We start from the raw sequence: 21,705 nt of genomic DNA, 5'->3' as shown, positions 1-21,705 counted from the left end.
AATAACATAATACAAAACTGAATGAGACAGCAATTTACAACATGTATACCGTAATACTGTAATGCAATTTATACTGCTAAAAAAATCAAACACTATCAAAGCAACTTTGATGAAACTGAACACCAACACCAGTTACCATCCATTCAAAAGAGGAAACTTAGGAATAATGTTGTACTGTACTGTAAGCATGCAGTGAATTATAAGCAGCAGAGAGTGTCATTCTAGTTTTGTAAAGACATTTTAATTGTATAATGTTCCTGATGTTAGTGTTGGATAAACCTGTGCCGTGCTCTGTAAGAATGAGTTGATTTGTAAAAGTAAAATTAACTGCTGTGAAGCTGAAAGTTGGTTAGCAAATTTATAAACTCCTCACTCAGTTCTCCTAAATATTGGGAAATGTCCTAGTGATTGTAATTTCATTTCATCATGTAATTTCAATTTATTTTTGGCAGTGTATTTGGTCTAGGACATCGGTAACAGTAGTGAGGTTCTGTGTCTCACCTGTGAGAGTCTTCATGCATTGAAATGTAAATTACTGGTGGGGGGTTGAGCAGCAAACTCAACACACACACTATTCTCTATTCCAATTTCAAGAACACATCTAAACCACTAGCCCAGACACATTACAAGTGAAAGCACAAATAAATACAAAAGATATGATCCAAATGAAATAAACAGTGCTTTTCAGGACGGTCTCTCAGTAGTTGTAATATAACACTGTATTGTCCTCACTGTAAAAAAATAAAATAATAAAAAAAAAAAAAAAAATATATATATATATATATATATATATATATATATATATATATATATATATATATATATATATATTTTTTTTTTTTTTTTTTTTTTTTTTTTTTTTATAAGTTAATAATTTTAAAGTTACTTTTTCTCAAAGTGTATGTTCACTTAACTGAACCTACTATGACATAAGCAACTATGTTTACTGGGATACTTCCTATTTTTTTTTTAAATAATTTTGTATTAATTTTAGCATTTTAGTTTAGCATTCGTGGACTGTCAGAGATACAGCTTTTGGGGCGTGTGCTTTAGGTGTTCACCCATATAGCACGTGAGTAATGAAGAGCCTTCTGAAGCAAAGTGGCACGTTTGTGTAAGAACAATGTCCATATTTTAAACTTTATAGACTAAACAAACTATTTTTATTGAAAGAAATTGTGTTTTAGTGTTATTATGAAAAGAGTAACCCCTGACACTAAGTTTTGTTTAGCTCTATCTTCTCTCTTCTGCGTTTGTCAGTGCACATACGTCAAGGATTCATGGGTGAAGAAGGGTTACTCTTTAAAGGACAACTCCGGTGAGAAATGACCCTCGGAGTAATTAACAGATGGTTACCGAGTAGATCGTTCTCTGGGATGCGTTTTCATGGAAATCAAGTGTAAAGAGTTTTATCTCTAAAAACAGATTTGAGTGACGAACGCTGTGCTAAGTGATGAACTGTGACTTGGAATCTCATATGGGCCATTGTTTCCGGAAGAAAGCACTGAACGCAACAGAGAAAAAAAAAGAAAAAAAAGTCCATGTAATTAGATTTCACAAACTTAATTCCTATCGACCAGCTCACTTAGCACAACGTTCGTGGCTCGACTAGTCGAGACTGTTTTCCAAGATGGCTGCAGTCTGTAAACGTGTAATGTACTGTCTTTAGAAAGTATCTTCTTATTAAACCGTTTGTACTCTAACAAGTTCTCAATGCTGCGGTTTGCATGTAGGGACCCTCATTATGCTGCTGTGTTAGTGTGAGGTTATTTTGAGCCTTGTTAGTGGAATTAACTAGCGATTTAATTTCACTTATTCCATGCCCCATAGACAAACATTATAAGCTAATCTGTGTTTAGAGATAAAACTCTTTAAATTCGATTTTCATGAAACCGCATCCCAGAGAACGATCTACTCGATAACCATCTGTTAATTACCCCGAGGGGCATTTCTCACCAGAGTTGTCCTTTAAGCGCAATGTGATTCGAGTGGCACTGAAAACCGAAAGCTAGTATTTTAGTCTATGGATCAGTTACTGTGTGGATCAGTTATATGATGGTTAGATGCACTTTTATGGACCGACAAGGCACTGGCATTTTAAAGCTGGGAAGAGCCAGGACTATTTTAATATAAATGTAAATAACTCAGATTTTATTCATTTGAAAAAAGAATGTCATATACACTTGGGATGACTTGAGGGTGAGTAAATCATGGGCTAATTTTCATTTGTAGGTGAACTAACTGCTGTAAACTGGGCCCAGTAGGTCCAGTAGATCCAGTAGGTCCAGTAGATAAATACAGTAGATCTACACAACCCCCCACACAATTTACATTTTAATAATAATAAATAAGGGAAGACTTGAAAACCTAGGGCCCTATAATTTCCGCGATCACGGAATCGCGGACGGAATCGCGGAATTGGCATATTAACGCGGAATCTGCATATAAACGCGGAATCTGGTGTTAACGCAGATTTCCCGGAATTTTACATATTTGTAATGAAATTCTGTGTCGTGTGGGTGGAGAACGTATGTCTGAGGAAAGTGCAGACCGGGGGAAGCAAATCTTCGTGACACAACCCCTCCCGTCATTTCAGCTCGCCCTTCAAAACAATGTAAGTATGGCGAAGTTGGTCTCCACGGCTCTGCTTTCGGCAGCGAAAAAGTTAAGAAACTCGACGCTAACGGCGGTTTCACACTGCACGCGCAGGCGGCGCAGAAGCTTTCCGTATGGAGAGCGTGAGCCGCGCTCGTGTATTGCACAGACAGACAAATATTGTCCATTCTGTCAGATTTTCCGGTGTTCTGCTCGACCCCTGTCATCTCGTGCTTTGATTTATAATGTGCACATTAGGCAGCAATGCATATCTGCTGCAAATGCGACCGTTTTCCCCTCTGTTAGTCTGTTCCAAACATGCATTTAACATGCTCTATATGGGTAGTTTACATGATAAGTAACCTTAAAGTTAAAATTAAGCATCTAGTTTTGGGTCAATATATAATTGAGGGAGTTTTCATGTCCATGAGATTTATTTCGCAAACGTGCTTATTAAAATAAAATTTAAAAAGTCTCCAGTGTTCTTCATGATCTTGTCTTTACAGATTCCATAGTTAATTATTATGGAAATAATTATTTCTTTATAAAAATTCACTAGATATCCCTAAAATGTCAACTAAATAACCGTCCGAAATGAATTACAACCACAATCTCATTACCTAAAAAAACATTTAAAAAACTTATTCAAAAACAGTTTTAATTATATTATTTACATTAAGTTGAGGTAAATGTGAACAATGTGTCTTTTTGGGCAATGTGTCACATTTTCAATAGAAATTGACAAATTGAATATGTGTCCGAGAAGTTGCTGTCATCTAAGTTACCCATAGCAAATACACCCCTCAAGGAAGAGTGTGTTTTCCAAATCACATGACCTGCTCCACATTATGTCATTTTCTCCTGAAGAGAAAACTAGCAAGACTCCAAGGTATGTTCTCCCTCCACATTTGCAGTTATTTCACTTAAAGTAGTGCTTGGGGCAAATGTGTACTTATCATATGTCAACAATGTTACTACAATGAATTCATAAATAACTTTGAATTTCAATTTTACTCAGTTGTACATATAATTTTTAGAAGAACCTCTCCGTAAAATGCCATTTGGTGTCTGGTCCTAGGCAACCATTTTGATTTTATCCCTAAAAACAGCAAAAATGTCAACAAGGTTACCAGTCACCTATGTTACTCTGCAAATGTAACTTAGTTGACCAAGAGTAACATAGTTGACATTCATGACATGTTCTCATAGTTTTCAGGAGTTCATTTAATATTCTAATTGTACAGTAACTATAAAAGACTTTGTAATAAATATTATAAAAGTAAACTTGTTTTTAAGCAAATGCCACGATTATCTGCTGCAGAAAAGCAGCGCCGTTACACAATCGTTAATATTGGCCAATGCGTGATGATGCGCTATGGTATCCATTTGAGGATGTGCTCAGGTTGATTCCTGCCTCACAGCTCGTGACAGCACGTCATGTTGAAATAAAAAGAGATGTGTGGGAAGATATTGCCAAATCATATCTTCATCACTAAGGACATGCACACACACACACGCTAACAAACACGTGGCACAAGCATACGGTCAAGCACACACACATATAGACACCATACTTGTATAGTCCATGTGACAGAAAGTAAAAATCCTGCCATGTTTTTGGATCTGCCTCTACATCTAGAAGAGTTGCTTTCATTAATGAGCTCATCTATCTGGTAGAGGTGATGGTTGGAACAGCGGCTGGACAGGATTTCTGGCACCTGGGCTACTTTCTGGCACCTGGACTAACACCTCTGATATACACACACGCACAGATAAAGACACGTTTTTTATGTTTTTTTTTTTGTTTTTTTTGTGACATATGGGGACATTCCATAGGCGTAATGGTTTTTATACTGTACAAACCATATTTTCTATCCCCTTACACTGTCCCTACCCCTAAACCTACCCATCACAGGAAACATTCTGCATTTTTACTTTTTTTGGGTAAAACTCATCCTGTATGATTTATAAGCATTTTGAAGTGTGGGGACATGGCCAATGTCCTCATATTTCACCCTCTCCTTGTAATACCTATATGTCATACCCATGTCATTATACACATTTTTGTCCTCATATGTCACAAAAACATGCTCAAAACAAAACACACAGACACACAGACACACACACACACACACACACACACACACACACACACACACACACACACACACACACAAAGATTACTTGATTGAGCTTGACAAAGTCATTGAAAAAAAAAACATAATTGGCCATGCTCTTGGGTTACAAAATGGGGAGTGTGTTCTGTCTCCGCCGGTTTCATGGACGCCTGGAAGTTGGAGGGTTATGCAAATGTTTTACTTGGGTTCTGACATATGAATGTTTTTGAGATACAACTGTTTGCACTATTACAATTTGAATCCAATGCAGCACACTTATTCTGTTAACCAACAGAATAAAACACTATTTGGTTATTGTTACTTATTGCAGTGCACTATTATTTTTTTCATTCCACAAACAAGATTTTCAAAATGTTTACATGGTGGAATTTTTGTGTAAGTGCTTTTTTTGATACTTTTGTTGTTTTTGTTGTTTTCTATGTTAGGATCTCTTGCTTATGATAAACACTCACCAAAAGGATTATTAGGAACACCATACTAATACTGTGTTTGACCCCCTTTCGCCTTCAGAACTGCCTTAATTCTACCTGGCATTGATTCAACAAGGTGCTGAAAGCATTCTTTAGAAATGTTGGCCCATATTGATAGGATAGCATCTTGCAGTTGATGGAGATTTGTGGGATGCACATCCAGGGCACGAAGCTCCCGTTCCACCACATCCCAAAGATGCTCTAATGGGTTGAGATCTGGTGACTGTGGCGGCCATTTTAGTACAGTCAACTCATTGTCATGTTCAAGAAACCATGATTGGAGCTTTGTGACATGGTGCATTATCCTGATGGAAGTAGTCATCAGAGGATGGGTACATGGTGGTCATAAAGGGATGGACATGGTCAGAAACAATGCTCAGGTAGGCCGTGGCATTTAAACGATGCCCAATTGGCACTAAGTGACTCTACCATCTGAATGTCTCAACAGATATCGAGACTCATCAGACCAGGCAACATTTTTCCAGTCTTCAACTGTCTAATTTTTGTGAGCCTGTGCAAATTTTCGCCTCTTTTTCGTATTTGTAGTGTAGATGAGTGGTACCCGGTGGGGTCTTCTGCTGTTGTAGCCCATCCGCCTAAAGGTTGTGCGTGTTGTGACCGTTACATCTCGGTTGTAACGAGTGGTTATTTCAGTCAAAGTTGCTCTTCTATCAGCTTGAATCAGTCGGCCCATTCTCCTCTGACCTCTAGCATCAGCAAGGCATTTTCGCCCACAGGACTGCCGCATACTGGATGTTTTTCCCTTTTCACACCATTCTTTGTAAACCCTAGAAATGGTTGTGTGTGTAAATCCCAGAAACTGAGCAGATTGTGAAATACTCAGACCGGCCCGTCTGGCACCAACAACCATGCCACGCTCAAAATTGCTTGTAGTAAATCACCTTTTTTTCACATTCTGACATTCAGTCTGGAGTTCAGGAGATTTTCTTGACCAGGACCACACCCCTAAATGCATTGAAGCAACTGCCATGTGATTGGTTGATTAGAAATTTGCATTAATGAGAAATTGAACAGGTGTTCCTAGTAATCCTTTAGGTGAGTGTATGTGCTTGTTAATAAAGTTGTGATTGATCCTTGTAAACTGATGTGCGTCTGTATTTCTCCTTTATGTCATGAAAAATTCAACAGGTCTTGATTCAATACAATAAAAGATTAGCTAATATATAATAATTGATATAGTTTAGGATTGTTTTTGTTAAATACATCATCCTACTTTGTCATGTCCAGTCAACTATGTTACTTTTGTCAACTATGATACTGGGCTGTCAATTAAGTTACCATTATGTTTTTTAAAAAATATATGTATTTTAATGGTTCCCTAATCTCCAAGTAAATATTTAGAAACTGAGTAGCTGTCAAATATATACCTCAGCATAATTTAATCAAAAAAATTATCATAAATCTAGCAGTTTGGAAAAAAAATATACAGACCGGTTACTTCAGAACTTGAAATTAAGGGTTTTAATTGAACAAAATGTGTATTTTCTAAATTAATAGGGTATTTGAATTGAAAAGGTAGGTAAATAGACACATATTCTTCAAAGAGTAATGATTTTTTTAAATGTCTGCCATTTACTTAAAGTTAAAACGTATTGGTTTTGTCCGTAACATAGTTGACCAAATAATGACTAAACTTTTTGTTTTTAAAACTAAATATCTGAAATAAATTATGCCTGAGCTTGGCAATGAATAAAAACAAAATATTTCAGGGATGATTTATCAGGAAAGATAATAATATTTTGTAAATAAATATATTTTTTCCCAGAATTTTTCAAACTCAAAATCTCCCACAATTATATATTGACCCTTTTAATCATTTAAAGGGGCCTTTGAAGTTGGGGAAAAAAACTTCTGGCAGTGTTGTGTTTTCGTGTATTTTTATTTTTCACAGCTCTGGATATCATTATGGTGATTGTTAAACACACAGAACAATTCACTACATGATTTCATGGTGCAATGTTTTTTTTTTTTGTTAATTTTCAAATTTAAATGTTTTACTTAATAGTACTTAAGAGTACTGTAAAATATGATTCTTATGATTTTTTTTTTTTAGTTATTTTTAAAATAAAAATAAAAACTTGAAAGAAAAAGCTAATGGAGCACTTTCATTTTAACTTATATAAACTATTATAATTTATTTTACCGGAAAGTTTAAAGCTAATAACCATTAATATTTGAAGTATTTGAAGTGCAGTGTTATGTCAAATATCATATTTGTCCTAAAAAGTAAATGTGATGTTTGTTACCTCGATAAATTTAAGGTCATTCCTATTTTTTGTTTTATGTTGTATTATATTAACATTAAAAGCAAACTCTTTTTTCACCAAAATTACAGTAAAGGGTAAAAAAACTGAATTACCAAACATTTTAACGGAAAAAAAGGAATCTGCAAAAATTAAAACGGAAAAAACAGAATTTGGGAAAAAATAAAACGGATTTTATAGGGCCCTAAAAACCCAGTTTGTGAACCAAAGGCCAACCTAGAGGAAAGGAAAATCAAACCTGAGATCTCCTTCTCAACTCACATCTTTCTCCTAGACAGAAATGAGATCAAGTGAACATCAAATTGAGACATAAGGCTAAGTCTCCTGCTTCTCACATGTTTATCCTGAGACAAAAAATGACATTCTCTCATGTTTATCTCCACTAAAGTTTCATAAGAGATCTCAACAACATCACATACTATGCTCTGATTTGTCTCCTTGGCTAGAGAGACTGGATTGCTCATATGTGTCTCCTCTAAAGTTTCAGAAGGGATCTCAACAGTATCGCACGCTGTGCTCAGACTTTTTTCTTCAGCTAGATACTCTGGAACTCTCACTTTTGTCACCTCTAAAAAGTTTCATAAAAGATCTCAATAACATCACACAGTGTGCTCAGAATATTCTCCTTAGTCAAAGTCTCTGGCACTCTCAAATTTGTCAAACAAATGTTGGTCACTTTTTCAAAACTCTTCACAGAGTGATCACAACTTCAGTCTGTGCGAGCTAAACTGTGGATCATTGGCACTTGATTTGAGACATGAATTAAGTGTTTTGTTAGTTTTTGTGGATTTTGAATGTGAAATAACTGCTGTGAAGCGGAAAGTTGGTTTGGAGAACAAGTTTTGAAAATGACCAAAGTATTGAGAAATGTGGCCTAGCGATTGTAAAAACTGTAATTTAGTTTAATTTGGCAGGGCAAATCCCAGCATCTTCTCTAGTTTATTTGAGAAGGGTTCTGCCACATTGGTATATTGAGCTCTATTGGCCTGTGGTTCACAAACTGGTTTTTCAAGTCTCCTTTATTGAAATGTAAATTGTGAGTGGGGGGTTGAGGAGAGAAACACACAGGCGTCGTGATTTACTATCTAACAGGGGACCTGAGTCAGTGTGTGTGTGTAACGTAATCACTATTCAATAATGACCTGCATTTAATACATTAGAGAGCTATTTCTGCTTGATTTAACCCTTTAAACTCAGTTATTGCTGTAAAAACTCTAAATCTTTACAGTGTGTTTATGATGATAAGAAATGTCACAGCAAACACACAGGCGTCGTGATTTACTATCTAACAGGGACCTGAGTCAGTGTGTGTGTAACGTAATCACTATTCAATAATGACCTGCAATTAATACATTAGAGAGCTATTTCTGCTTGATTTAACCCTTTAAACTCAGGTATTGCTGTAAAAACTCTAAATCTTTGCAGTGTGTTTGTGATGATAAGAAATGTCACAGCAAACACACAGGCGTCGTGATTTACTATCTAACAGGGGACCTGAGTCAGTGTGTGTGTGTAACATAATCACTATTCAATAATGACCTGCAATTAATACATTAGAGAGCTATTTCTGCTTGATTTAACCCTTTAAACTCAGGTATTGCTGTAAAAACTCTAAATCTTTACAGTGTGTTAATGATGATAAGAAATGTCACAGCAAACACACAGGTGTCGTGATTTACTATCTAACAGGGGACCTGAGTGAGTGTGTGTGTAACATAATCACTATTCAATAATGACCTGCAATTAATACATTAGAGAGCTATTGCTGCTTGATTTAACCCTTTAAACTCAGGTATTGCTGTAAAAACTCTAAATCTTTACAGTGTGTTTGTGATGATAAGAAATGTCACTGCAAACACACAGGCGTCGTGATTTACTATCTAACAGGGGACCTGAGTGAGTGTGTGTGTAACGTAATCACTATTCAATAATGACCGGCAATTAATACATTAGAGAGCTATTTCTGCTTGATTTAACCCTTTAAACTCAGGTATTGCTGTAAAAACTCTAAATCTTTACAGTGTGTTTGTGATTATAAGAAATGTCACTGCAAACACACAGGCGTCGTGATTTACTATCTAACAGGGGACCTGAGTCAGTGTGTGTGTGTAACATATTCATTATTCAATAATGACCTGCAATTAATACATTAGAGAGCTATTTCTGCTTGATTTAACCCTTTAAACTCAGGTATTGCTGTTAAAACTCTAAATCTTTACAGTGTGTTTGTGATTATAAGAAATGTCACAGCAAACACACAGGCGTCGTGATTTACTATCTAACAGGGGACCTGACTCAGTGTGTGTGTGTAACATATTCATTATTCAATAATGACCTGCAATTAATACATTAGAGAGCTATTTCTGCTTGATTTAACCCTTTAAACTCAGGTATTGCTGTAAAAACTCTAAATCTTTACAGAGTGTTTGTGATGATAAGAAATGTCACAGCAAACACACAGGCGTCGTGATTTACTATCTAACAGGGGACCTGAGTGAGTGTGTGTGTAACATAATCACTATTCAATAATGACCTGCAATTAATACATTAGAGAGCTATTTCTGCTTGATTTAACCCTTTAAACTCAGGTATTGCTGTAAAACCTCTAAATCTTTGCAGTGTGTTTGTGATGATAAGAAATGTCACAGCAAACACACAGGCGTCGTGATTTACTATCTAACAGGGGACCTGAGTGAGTGTGTGTGTAACGTAATCACTATTCAAAAATGACCTGCAATTAATACATTAGAGAGCTATTTCTGCTTGATTTAACCCTTTAAACTCAGGTATTGCTGTAAAAACTCTAAATCTTTGCAGAGTGTTTATGATGATAAGAAATGTCACAGCAAACACACAGGCATCGTGATTTACTATCTAACAGGGGACCTGAGTCAGTGTGTGTGTAACATATTCACTATTCAATAATGACCGGCAATTAATACATTAGAGAGCTATTTCTGCTTGATTTAACCCTTTAAACTCAGGTATTGCTGTAAAAACTCTAAATCTTTACAGTGTGTTTGTGATGATAAGAAATGTCACAGCAAACACACAGGCGTCGTGATTTACTATCTAACAGGGGACCTGAGTCAGTGTGTGTGTGTAACATAATCACTATTCAATAATGACCTGCAATTAATACATTAGAGAGCTATTTCTGCTTGATTTAACCCTTTAAACTCAGGTATTGCTGTAAAAACTCTAAATCTTTACAGTGTGTTTGTGATGATAAGAAATGTCACAGCAAACACACAGGCGTCGTGATTTACTATCTAACAGGGGACCTGAGTCAGTGTGTGTGTAACGTAATCACTATTCAATAATGACCTGCAATTAATACATTAGAGAGCTATCTCTGCTTGATTTAACCCTTTAAACTCAGTTATTGCTGTAAAAACTCTAAATCTTTGCAGAGTGTTTATGATGATAAGAAATGTCACAGCAAACACACAGGCGTCGTGATTTACTATCTAACAGGGGACCTGAGTCAGTGTGTGTGTGTAACGTAATCACTATTCAATAATGACCTGCAATTAATACATTAGAGAGCTTTTTCTGCTTGATTTAACCCTTTAAACTCAGGTATTGCTGTAAAAACTCTAAATCTTTGCAGTGTGTTTGTGATGATAAGAAATGTCACAGCAAACACACAGGCGTCGTGATTTACTATCTAACAGGGGACCTGAGTCAGTGTGTGTGTGTAACATAATCACTATTCAATAATGACCTGCAATTAATACATTAGAGAGCTATTTCTGCTTGATTTAACCCTTTAAACTCAGGTATTGCTGTAAAAACTCTAAATCTTTACAGTGTGTTTGTGATGATAAGAAATGTCACAGCAAACACACAGGCGTCGTGATTTACTATCTAACAGGGGACCTGAGTCAGTGTGTGTGTGTAACATAATCACTATTCAATAATGACCTGCAATTAATACATTAGAGAGCTATTTCTGCTTGATTTAACCCTTTAAACTCAGGTATTGCTGTAAAAACTCTAAATCTTTACAGTGTGTTTGTGATGATAAGAAATGTCACAGCAAACACACAGGCGTCGTGATTTACTATCTAACAGGGGACCTGATTCATTTAGTTAAACATAAATAAATCAAAAGTGGTTAGTTTAAAAAGCTCATAAATGTATAAGGTGGTAAGATGGGCCTTTATATGGGCCAAAAGTCACACATTATTTTTACAAATACTTGGCTAAAATAAAATGTTTTTAATAATGTCTATGTTAACACTTGTTTAAAAGAACTTTAGATGCAAAGTTTGTCCCATTTACCGTACCTTTTTTTTTTTAATAAATAAAATAATGCATTATTTTTCAATAATTATAGGCCACTGTCATTAAAATGTTATATATATACACAGAAACAAAAAATGTTTACAAAAGCATTGAATGAGATCCCTTAATAATTTAATAAAGTTTTACGGTCTCTCCACGGCCATGATGGATGGTATTTACTATATTTATTTGTAGAAACTGAGGACACACACATTTTGATGGCAGATGTATTTCTAATTACATCCTGGTTGTTTAGATTTTTTAATTGTTTTTTCTTGGATCCTGTAGTATTTAATTTTAAAGTAATGCAAAGTTTGAAACTAGTCAGGGTATTTAGTAAAGAGATATAATCTATATAATGTTTGTTCCTTTAGTAAGCAGCCTGTTAAACAGCAGCTCTAGAGTCAGAGGACAGCAGGCCATTCAAACAATAGAGGAGTGTGTGTGTGTGTGAACGACGTGTGTTTAAGGGCTATTACAGTTCCTGCTCCAGCCTACAGGGGAGCTGCTGAGCATGGCCTTAAACACTCACACACTCTTAGGTCCCCTCTTGGTCAAAATTTTTAAAAATTCACCAGAGTGTTGTTTCTTGATTTTAACATGATTTAAACACACACACCTGTAGGTCCTTACTTGGTCAAACATTTTAAAAATCACCAGAGCATTTCTTTAGTTTTTTACTTCATTTTCACATGATTTAATGCATGACCAACAGGGGACTTGAAAAATGTCCCCTCTTGGCTCAGAGGTCCCCTGTTGGTGAGTGTGTAACGACGCCAAGGTCCCCTGTTAGATAGGTAGACAAGTACACACACACACACACACACACACACTTGTTTTTGTGACATACAGGGACATTCCATAGGCGTAATGGTTTTTATACTGTACAAACCATATTTTCTATCCCCTTACACTGCCCCTAAACCTACCCATCACACACACACACACACACACTGCCCCTAAACCTACCCATCACACACACACACACATACACACACACTGCCCCTAAACCTACCCATCACACACACACACACACACTACCCCTAAACCTACCCATCACACACACACACACACACACACACACACACACACACACACACACACACACAATGCCCCTAAACCTACCCATGACAGGAAACATTCTGCATTTTTACTTTCTCATAAAAACTCCTCCTGTGTGATTTATAAGCCTTTTGTAAAGTGGGGCCATGGGTAATGTCCTCATATTTCACCCTCTCCTGTAATACCTGTGTCATACCCATGGCATTATACACATTTGTGTCCTCATATGTCACAAAAACATGCCCACACACACACACACCCTGTTCACACAACCCTGGGAATCACAGAGCAGCCACTTCATATGAATTATTCTAAGAGAAAAAGGTTTAGAACCATAAAGGTATAATGTTCTATACGAGGACAAATGTCTTAAAGAGGCAATTGTTTTGCCCTTGTTAACAAATTCGTCAGGTTTTCCTGCTTAAATGTTGATTATTTCCGACATTCTCCATTGGTTTTTTTTTGTTTTTTTTTTAAACCAGGTAAGTCAGTTGAGAACAGGTTCTCATTTACAATGACGACCTGGCCAAACGGCAGCATAAGAAGCAGATATAATACGGTAAAAACATAAAATGAATACAAAAATACAGCTTAAACGTAACTTTTAAAACAAACAAATAACTAAAAACAAGTACAGCGATCTTGTATCATTGGCCAAATTGAATTGGAGGATAGGGAAATAAATGAACTAAGCTTTAAAGTCTGCTGCAAATGATACCAATCGTAGGCAGCAGAAAAATGAAAAGAAGAACGACCAAAAGCATCACGGACTTTAGGTATACATAAATTAATGAAATTACTAGAGCGCAGATTGCGACGAGTGTTACGGATATTAAGGAGTGATCATAAATATAATGGTGTTTTCCCAATAAGAGTTTTATAAATAAACAGAAACCAATGAATTTGTCTACGAGAATTAAGAGAAGACAAATTTAATAAAGAATACAAATGCCATTGATGAGTGTTAAATTAAGCTCCAGTCCCAAAGCGGATTGCAGCGTGATAAACAGTTCATGAAGAACTGGATGTTATTTATCATTTCCGATTATATTGTTGCGGCTCCTCTCTTACCAGTCTGTCAGTAACTCTGTTTAGTTATTGTCTCTATGAAGCCCCGCCTTCTAAAAAGCACACTGCGCTCTGATTGGTCAACAGTGTGTTGTGATTGGTGTTTGGGAAATTCCCCATGCCTTATCATAACCGGACTAACTCAACCAGGCCCCGCCCCTTTTTTTCTTTGCATAAAATTGGATATATAAAGTCGGCTATTTATATACAATATAGCAAATCTCAATGGCTTGATTGCTCGTATTGGCCAAAAAGTGTAAACTATATTATCACTAAGGTTGCAAAGGGGTGGACATTTTCTGTTAAATTTCCAGAAACTTGCCAAAAAATCTTGGAAAGCTTCCAAAGAAATCCAGGAAAGTTTGCAACCCTGATTAAACCACCCAGCTCTGAAGATATGAAGTCATAATAAACATTTACATGATTTTCTGTAAAGATGCTTTGAAACAATAACGCAACTATTTATAATAATCAGAATAAGGTCGTAATCGCAGTAAGATGTTTACATGACACAAGCAGAACTCTTCAGTCCAGTTTATCACGCAATTTTCATTATTCTGTAGCCTGGATGCCAGCCGAACTTAGCCCCGCCCAGAATATTTTTAGGTCGGGCAGTTTGGTCTGGCCTTGCTCCATAGAGGAGTAATTATCCCCGAACAGAAACTGTTCGGACCAATGAAATCATCAGGGCGGGCTTTAGACGATGATGGACAGATGATCAACAGTAACGTAATCATCACGTCATCAAAGGGGCTTGGGTTATATTTGTTCGAATCCTAAACGGAGAGCTTGTTTGTATCTGCATCAGCTTCACTATTTCTCTCAGAAATGATGATCATGTTGGGTAAGCGCTGTGTCTCATTCAATTATGTTATTTTTTTACAACACCGGCAAAGATCGTGAATTCCAGCCTGATTTCAGCGCGCGTGCAGACAGGGTTGCCAAGTTTATACAACAAAACCCGCCAACCACTAGCCCTAAACAATAGCTTCTCGGGGGGGCTCTCCGGGGAAAAAATGGCGTTTGGGGGGTAAAATGTGTGTTATTTTGGCAAGGTTGCCTGCCTTCGCACTCATGGGTCTATATATCACATAATAGTCGCTTCAACCCGCGGACATAGAAAACAACCCGCGGGAGAAAAAAAAGCATACTTGGCAACACAGTGCAGTTGAACTCTGTTGGCATTTGACAATGCGTCCCTTCGTTGCTCTGATTGGTTGTCGGTCTGTCCAATCGAGGTCTTTCCTGGTTGGGTTGAAACGCCCCATAATCACAGCCCAATGGAGCATCAGACTCATATTCTCACTAGAGTTGAGTAAGACCACGTCAGGCTAATTATTCTGATTATTTGCTAACAAGTGTGGTTATACCACACTCAGATAGGCATGCCACACTGCAAAAAAAAGCTTTTCTTATTTAGTATTTTTGTCTTGTTTCTAGTCAAAAATTCTTACATTAAGAAAAATTTACTAGACAAGTAAAAATTATTGTCTTTTGTTTTGGGAAAAAATAACTCAAAATGAAGAGAGTTTTTGCTTAAAATAAGATAAATAATCTGCCAATGGGGTGAGAAAAATAATCTTAACTCAAACAGAAAACAAGATTATTTTTCTCACCCCATTGGCAGATTATTTATCTTATTTTAAGCATAAACTCTCTTCATTTTGAGTTATTTTTCGAACCTCAGATCGATTTGCGTTAAAACTTGATGCCGTGCGTCTTACCCCTACACTATTGCTGCGGTAAATAACTCATCATTTTGTCTGGCCCAATCAATTGTTTAGTAAACGGCGGTATATTTGTATTTAATGTAAATGGCATCTAACGTTACTCCATTAAAAAATATTCTGAGAGAGGACTCCCCTACATTTTACACTGCAAAAAAATACTCTTATTTTTTTCTTGTTCCAGTCTAAGTATGTAAAAATTCTTAAAACAAGATTAATTTACTAGATAAGTAAAATGACGCAATATATTTTTGCTTGTTTTTTGGAGAAAAACAATTGTAAATGAAGTGAGTTTTTGCTTAAAACAGGTAAAATGATCTTCCAATGGGGTGAGAAAAATAATCTGATTTCTGTTTGGGACGAAAACAAGAATTAAGATTATTTTTCTCACCCCATTGGCAGATCATTTTGCCTGTTTTAAGCAAAAACTCACTTCATTTAGATTTTATTTTTAAGAAAACAAGGAAAAATGTCATTTTACTTATTTAGTAAATGCATCTTGATTTAAGAATTGTTAGATATTTAGCCTAGAAACGAGACAAAAATACTGAGTAACAAAAGCATTTTTTGCAGTGTAATGCAATGCTCTACTAACTGAGCTATGCAAAACCTGAAATTTTATGCAAATAAAAGGGAAAAAAGCTTTAAAATGACTAAACTTTAAAAAGCACAAGTTTAGGAAACACTCCTGTTCGATCTATTTTAAAGGAAGTGACAAACGACCTACTGTACAGGCGTATTGGTTGGAGGACATCATTTTGCCTGTTTTAAGCAAAAACTCACTTCATTTTGATCATATTTCCAACAAAACAAGAAAAAATATCTTATGTCGTTTAACTGATCTAGTAAATGCATCTTGATTTAAGAATTGTTAGATATTTAGACTGGAAACAAGACAAAATGACTGAGTAAGAAGAGCATTTTTTTCAGTGTACCTTAGCATCGGTATACAGTAACGGAAAAAAAACGATGCACAGTTAATCAAATATGAAACAGCTCTCGGTGTCATTATTCAGACTTCAATGTTGATTCAGTTCACGTCATTATTCATCTCAAATGTGGCTCTCAATTGATAGTTAAATCAATATTACGGAGTACTGATGTGTGCACTAAAACTCTTGCGCATTCCAACAAAAAGCAAAGTGGCATTTTTTTGTGTTTGCTTTGCCAGCGGGGTGTAAAGCCGTCTGTACTTTGCAGTAATAACTCATTGCCTCTCGGGTGGGGTGGTTATTTCAACTTAATCAAGTTGTTTAAAATACAGTTGAGCGCTAGGCGACAGGGCAGCTATTTTGACGCCAGGGATATTCACTGGGACGGTTCTGCTCTATAAAGTGCTTCCCCTGCTCGGTTTAATGGAGGAAATCAGACTCGGCTTGAACAGAGCGCAGCCCAACCTAATTCACCTAATTGCGCTGGTTTTTTCCTCCGTGTTACCCACTCGACGTGCAGTTGTACTCATTATTTTTTGCCTCCGTTTGAGTGGCTGTGTGGAGGAAACATGGCCCTGAGAAAACCACATCGTAAAACACAGCGCAGTAAAACACGACTTCAGTCAACCTCTCCCTCGCCACTTTGGGTTTTTTACTGCGCTGATTTGTCTGCAAAGCAAACAAATACATTTAAAATCTAATTTCACAAGTTCATTATTTTTTAACATTAGCAGATTCTTTAATTAACATGTTGAAAGTGTTACTCTTACCCATAATGAAAGCTTCCACAGTTTATATGGCATCAGGAATCCCCTATCAATTTGTCCAAGTAGCCGTGAAAAATAAAGCCATTACCCTAACTCGTACCTCAGTGTCTGTCATGAAAGTTTTCTGCAACAAAAAAGACCAATCTACAAACATGAATGGATCAGTGGGTGGGATATATTCGGCAGCAAGTGAACATTTAGTCCTCAGAGTTGATGTGTGTGAAGCAGGAGAAATGGGCAAGCGTAAGGATTTGAGCGAGTTTGGCCAGATTGTGACGGCTAGACGACTGGGTCAGAGCATCTCCAAAACTGCAGCTCTTGTGGGCTGTTCCCGGTCTGCAGTGGTCAGTATCTATCAAAAGTGCTCCAAGGAAGGACCAGTGGAGAACCGGCCACAGGGTCATGGGCGGCCAAGGCTCATTGATGACCATGGGGAGCGAAGGCTGGCCCGTGGGGTCCGATCAAACAGACGAGCTACTGGAGCTCAAACTGCTCCAGAAGTTAATGCTGGTTCTGATAGAAAGCTGTCAGAATACACAGAGCAGCTCAGTTTGAGGCGTATGGACCAGTCAGGGTGACCTCTGACCCCTGACCCCGCCGAAAGCACCAACAGTGGCACGTGAGCATCAGAACTGGACCACGGAGCGATGGAAGAAGGTGGCCTGGTCTGAGGAATCACGTGTTCTTCTACATCACGTGGATGGCCGGGTGTGTGTGTGTGTGTGTGGCTTACCTGGGGAACACATGGCCCCAGGATGCACTATGGGAAGAAGGCGAGCCGGCGGAGGCAGTGTGATGCTTTGGCCAATGTTCTGCTGGGAAACCTTGGTTCCTCCATCCATGTGGATGTTACTTTGACACGCTCCACCTACCTAAGCATTGCTGAGACCATGTTCAGCCTTTGATGGAAACGGTATTCTGGTGGCTGCGGCTCTTCCAGCAGGATAATGCTCCTGACACAAAGCACAAATGCTTCAGGAATGGTTTGAGGAGCACAACAACCAGTTTGAGGCGTCGACTCGGCCTCCAGATTCCCCAGATCTCAATCCAATCGAGCATCTGTGGGATGAGCCGAACAAACAAGTCTGCACATACAGGACTTAAAGGATCTGCTGCTAACATCTTGGTGCCAGATACCACAGCACACTTTCAGTGGTCGAGTGGAGTCCATGCCTCAACCGGTCAGGGGGACCAACACAATATAATTAATATAATTAATATATATATATATTAAAAAGATGAATTTACAGTGAAAAAGGACAAGATTCAGTTCATTATAAAAGTTACAAAAGTTGTTTATAGTCAGAAAAAAAGAGTGGAATATTGCAATAAAGTGTTCCCTAATAACTTCATAAAGTGGTAATATTATCCTTACGCCTATATTGTAATTATTATTAGCATATGCTTTGAATGAAATGTTTGTATATTGTTATCTTTTATCTTTGTTTAGGATATTTATTTTGATGTTTTTTTCCTTATCCTTATGCTAGTCTGAGAACTGCTTCTGTTCGCACTAAACCCTGGAAAAACACAAGCTGTCCAGCTCCCGGATTTGGAGCCAATTCATGGTCTAGCCTTCACTTTTCCACCACCAGATTCAAATCCAAAGACAAGGCGGAAAACAAATGAGCGAGTCCGATGTCAAGATCGTTAGCAGATAGAGAAATGATCCATGTCACTGACTTCTCTCCTGGTTATTGGTTCCAGTTCCTCCAAATGTATCCAACTCTGCTCTTCATCCGCAAGATTTCCAGGAATATTTTAATATTCATGCACACGTACAAAACTAAACACAAACCATTGACTTTCACTGCTAACTCTTTTGACATTAACAGAGGACTTGGTACTTACAGTACAGGCCAAACGTTTGGACTCATCACTATCTGTAATGTTTTTGACAGAAGTTTCTTCTGCTCATCAAGCCGGCATTTATTTGATCAAAAATACAGAAACAAATGTAATATTGTGATATATTATTACAATTTAAAATGTAGTGTATTCTCCTTTAAATGCTGATTTATTAATCATCAGCTCTGTGTCCAGCACTCTTAATGAATCCTCATCTGAGAATGATTTCTGAAGGATCATGATCACTGAAGACTGGAGGAACCATCCTGAACATTCAGCTCTGAGCACACAAATACATCAGCATTTAAAGGAGAATACACTGAAAAACAAATATTTTAAATTGTAATAAAATATCACAAAAATACAGATTACATTTTTTTTATTGATCAAATAAATGCCGGCTTGATGAGCAGAAGAAACTTCTTTCAAAAACATTACAGATAGTGATGTGTCCAAACGTTTGGTCAACAATTTTTCTTTTTCCAACTGGTTGACAGTACTGTAGATGTACACCGATCAGGCATAACATAATGACCACCTTTCTAATATTGCGTTGGACCCCCTGACCCGTTGAGGCATTGGCTTCTGAAGGTGTGCTGTGGCATCCGGCACCAAGATGTTAGCAGCAGATCATTTAAGTCCTGTAAGTGCGGACTTGTTTGTTCGGCTCATCCCACAGATGCTCGATTGGATTGAGATCTGGGGAATCTGGAGGCCGAGTCGACGCCTCAAACTGGTTGTTGTGCTCCTCAAACCATTCCTGAAGCATTTGTGCTTTGTGTCAGGAGCATTATCCTGCTGGAAGAGCCACAGCCACCAGAATACCGTTTCCATCAAAGGCTGAACATGGTCTCAGCAATGCTTTTGATTGAAATGCAAGTTTATCCATTTTATCAGTTCATGCATTTCATCAGAGCATGCATTTCATCAGAGGATGCATTTCATCAGAGCATGCATTTCATCAGAGGATGCATTTAATCAGAGGATGCATTTCATCAGTTCATGCATTTCATCAGTTCATGCATTTCATCAGAGGATGCATTTCATCAGTTCATGCATTTCATCAGTTCATGCATTTCATCAGTTCATGCATTTCATCAGTTCATGCATTTCAGAGCATGCATTTCATCAGAGGATGCATTTCATCACTTCATGCATTTCATCAGAGCATGCATTTCATCAGTTCATGCATTTCATCAGTTCATGCATTTCATCAGTTCATGCATTTCATCAGAGCATGCATTTCATCAGAGGATGCATTTCATCACTTCATGCATTTCATCAGAGCATGCATTTCATCAGTTCATGCATTTCATCAGAGCATGCATTTCATCAGAGCATGCATTTCATCAGAGCATGCATTTCATCAGAGCATACATTTCATCAGAGCATGCATTTCATCAGAGCATGCATTTCATCAGAGCATGCATTTCATCAGAGCACGCATTTCATCAGAGCACACATTTCATCAGAGCACGCATTTCATCAGAGCACGCATTTCATCAGAGCATACATTTCATCAGAGCATGCATTTCATCAGAGCATGCATTTCATCACTTCATGCATTTCATCACTTCATGCATTTCATCAGTTCATGCATTTCATCAGTTCATGCATTTCATCAGTTCATGCATTTCATCAGAGCATGCATTTCATCAGTTCATGCATTTCCTCAGTTCATGCATTTCATCAGTTCATGCATTTCATCAGTTCATGCATTTCATCAGTTCATGCATTTCATCAGAGCATGCATTTCATCAGTTCATGCATTTCATCAGTTCATGCATTTCATCAGTTCATGCATTTCATCAGAGCATGCATTTCATCAGAGCATGCATTTCATCAGAGCATGCATTTCATCACTTCATGCATTTCATCAGTTCATGCATTTCATCAGAGCATGCATTTCATCAGAGCATACATTTCATCAGAGCATACATTTCATCAGAGCATGCATTTCATCAGAGCATGCATTTCATCACTTCATGCATTTCTCACTTCATGCATTTCATCAGAGCATGCATTTCATCAGAGCATGCATTTCATCACTTCATGCATTTCTCACTTCATGCATTTCATCAGAGCATGCATTTCATCAGAGCATACATTTCATCAGAGCATGCATTTCATCAGAGCATGCATTTCATCACTTCATGCATTTCATCACTTCATGCATTTCATCAGAGCATGCATTTCATCAGAGCATGCATTTCATCACTTCATGCATTTCATCAGAGCATGCATTTCATCACTTTATGCATTTCATCACTTCATGCATTTCATCAGAGCATGCATTTCATCACTTCATGCATTTCATCAGAGCATGCATTTCATCACTTCATGCATTTCATCACTTCATGCATTTCATCAGAGCATGCATTTCATCACTTCATGCATTTCATCAGAGCATGCATTTCATCACTTCATGCATTTCATCAGAGCATGCATTTTATCTAGTCTTTGGGCAACAGGAATGCACCCACCAAACACTAAATAACAGTGACATAGTTTTAAAAATGCCAC

The 21,705-nt window shown here is 37.3% G+C and overlaps 1 protein-coding gene across 11 annotated transcripts in view; it reads right to left on the bottom strand.

Annotated features, from left to right (window-relative positions):
• The window catches only part of pthlha (parathyroid hormone-like hormone a), a 235,193-nt gene that overhangs the window by 70,720 nt on the left and 142,768 nt on the right, over positions 1-21,705 (bottom strand). Inside the window, exon 1 of one of the 11 annotated variants that reach the window (XM_067428468.1) lies at positions 17,042-17,168. The exons of the other annotated variants lie outside the window; for them this stretch is intronic. The gene's annotated coding sequence lies outside the window, so the exon portion shown is untranslated. Of the gene's footprint in view, positions 1-17,041; positions 17,169-21,705 lie in introns of those variants that run through there. 11 annotated transcript variants of the gene reach the window in all.

Source organism: Pseudorasbora parva, chromosome 20, assembly GCF_024679245.1.
Source record: "Pseudorasbora parva isolate DD20220531a chromosome 20, ASM2467924v1, whole genome shotgun sequence".
NCBI classification, from domain to species: domain Eukaryota; kingdom Metazoa; phylum Chordata; class Actinopteri; order Cypriniformes; family Gobionidae; genus Pseudorasbora; species Pseudorasbora parva.
This window is presented reverse-complemented; position numbering and strand designations above follow the sequence as displayed.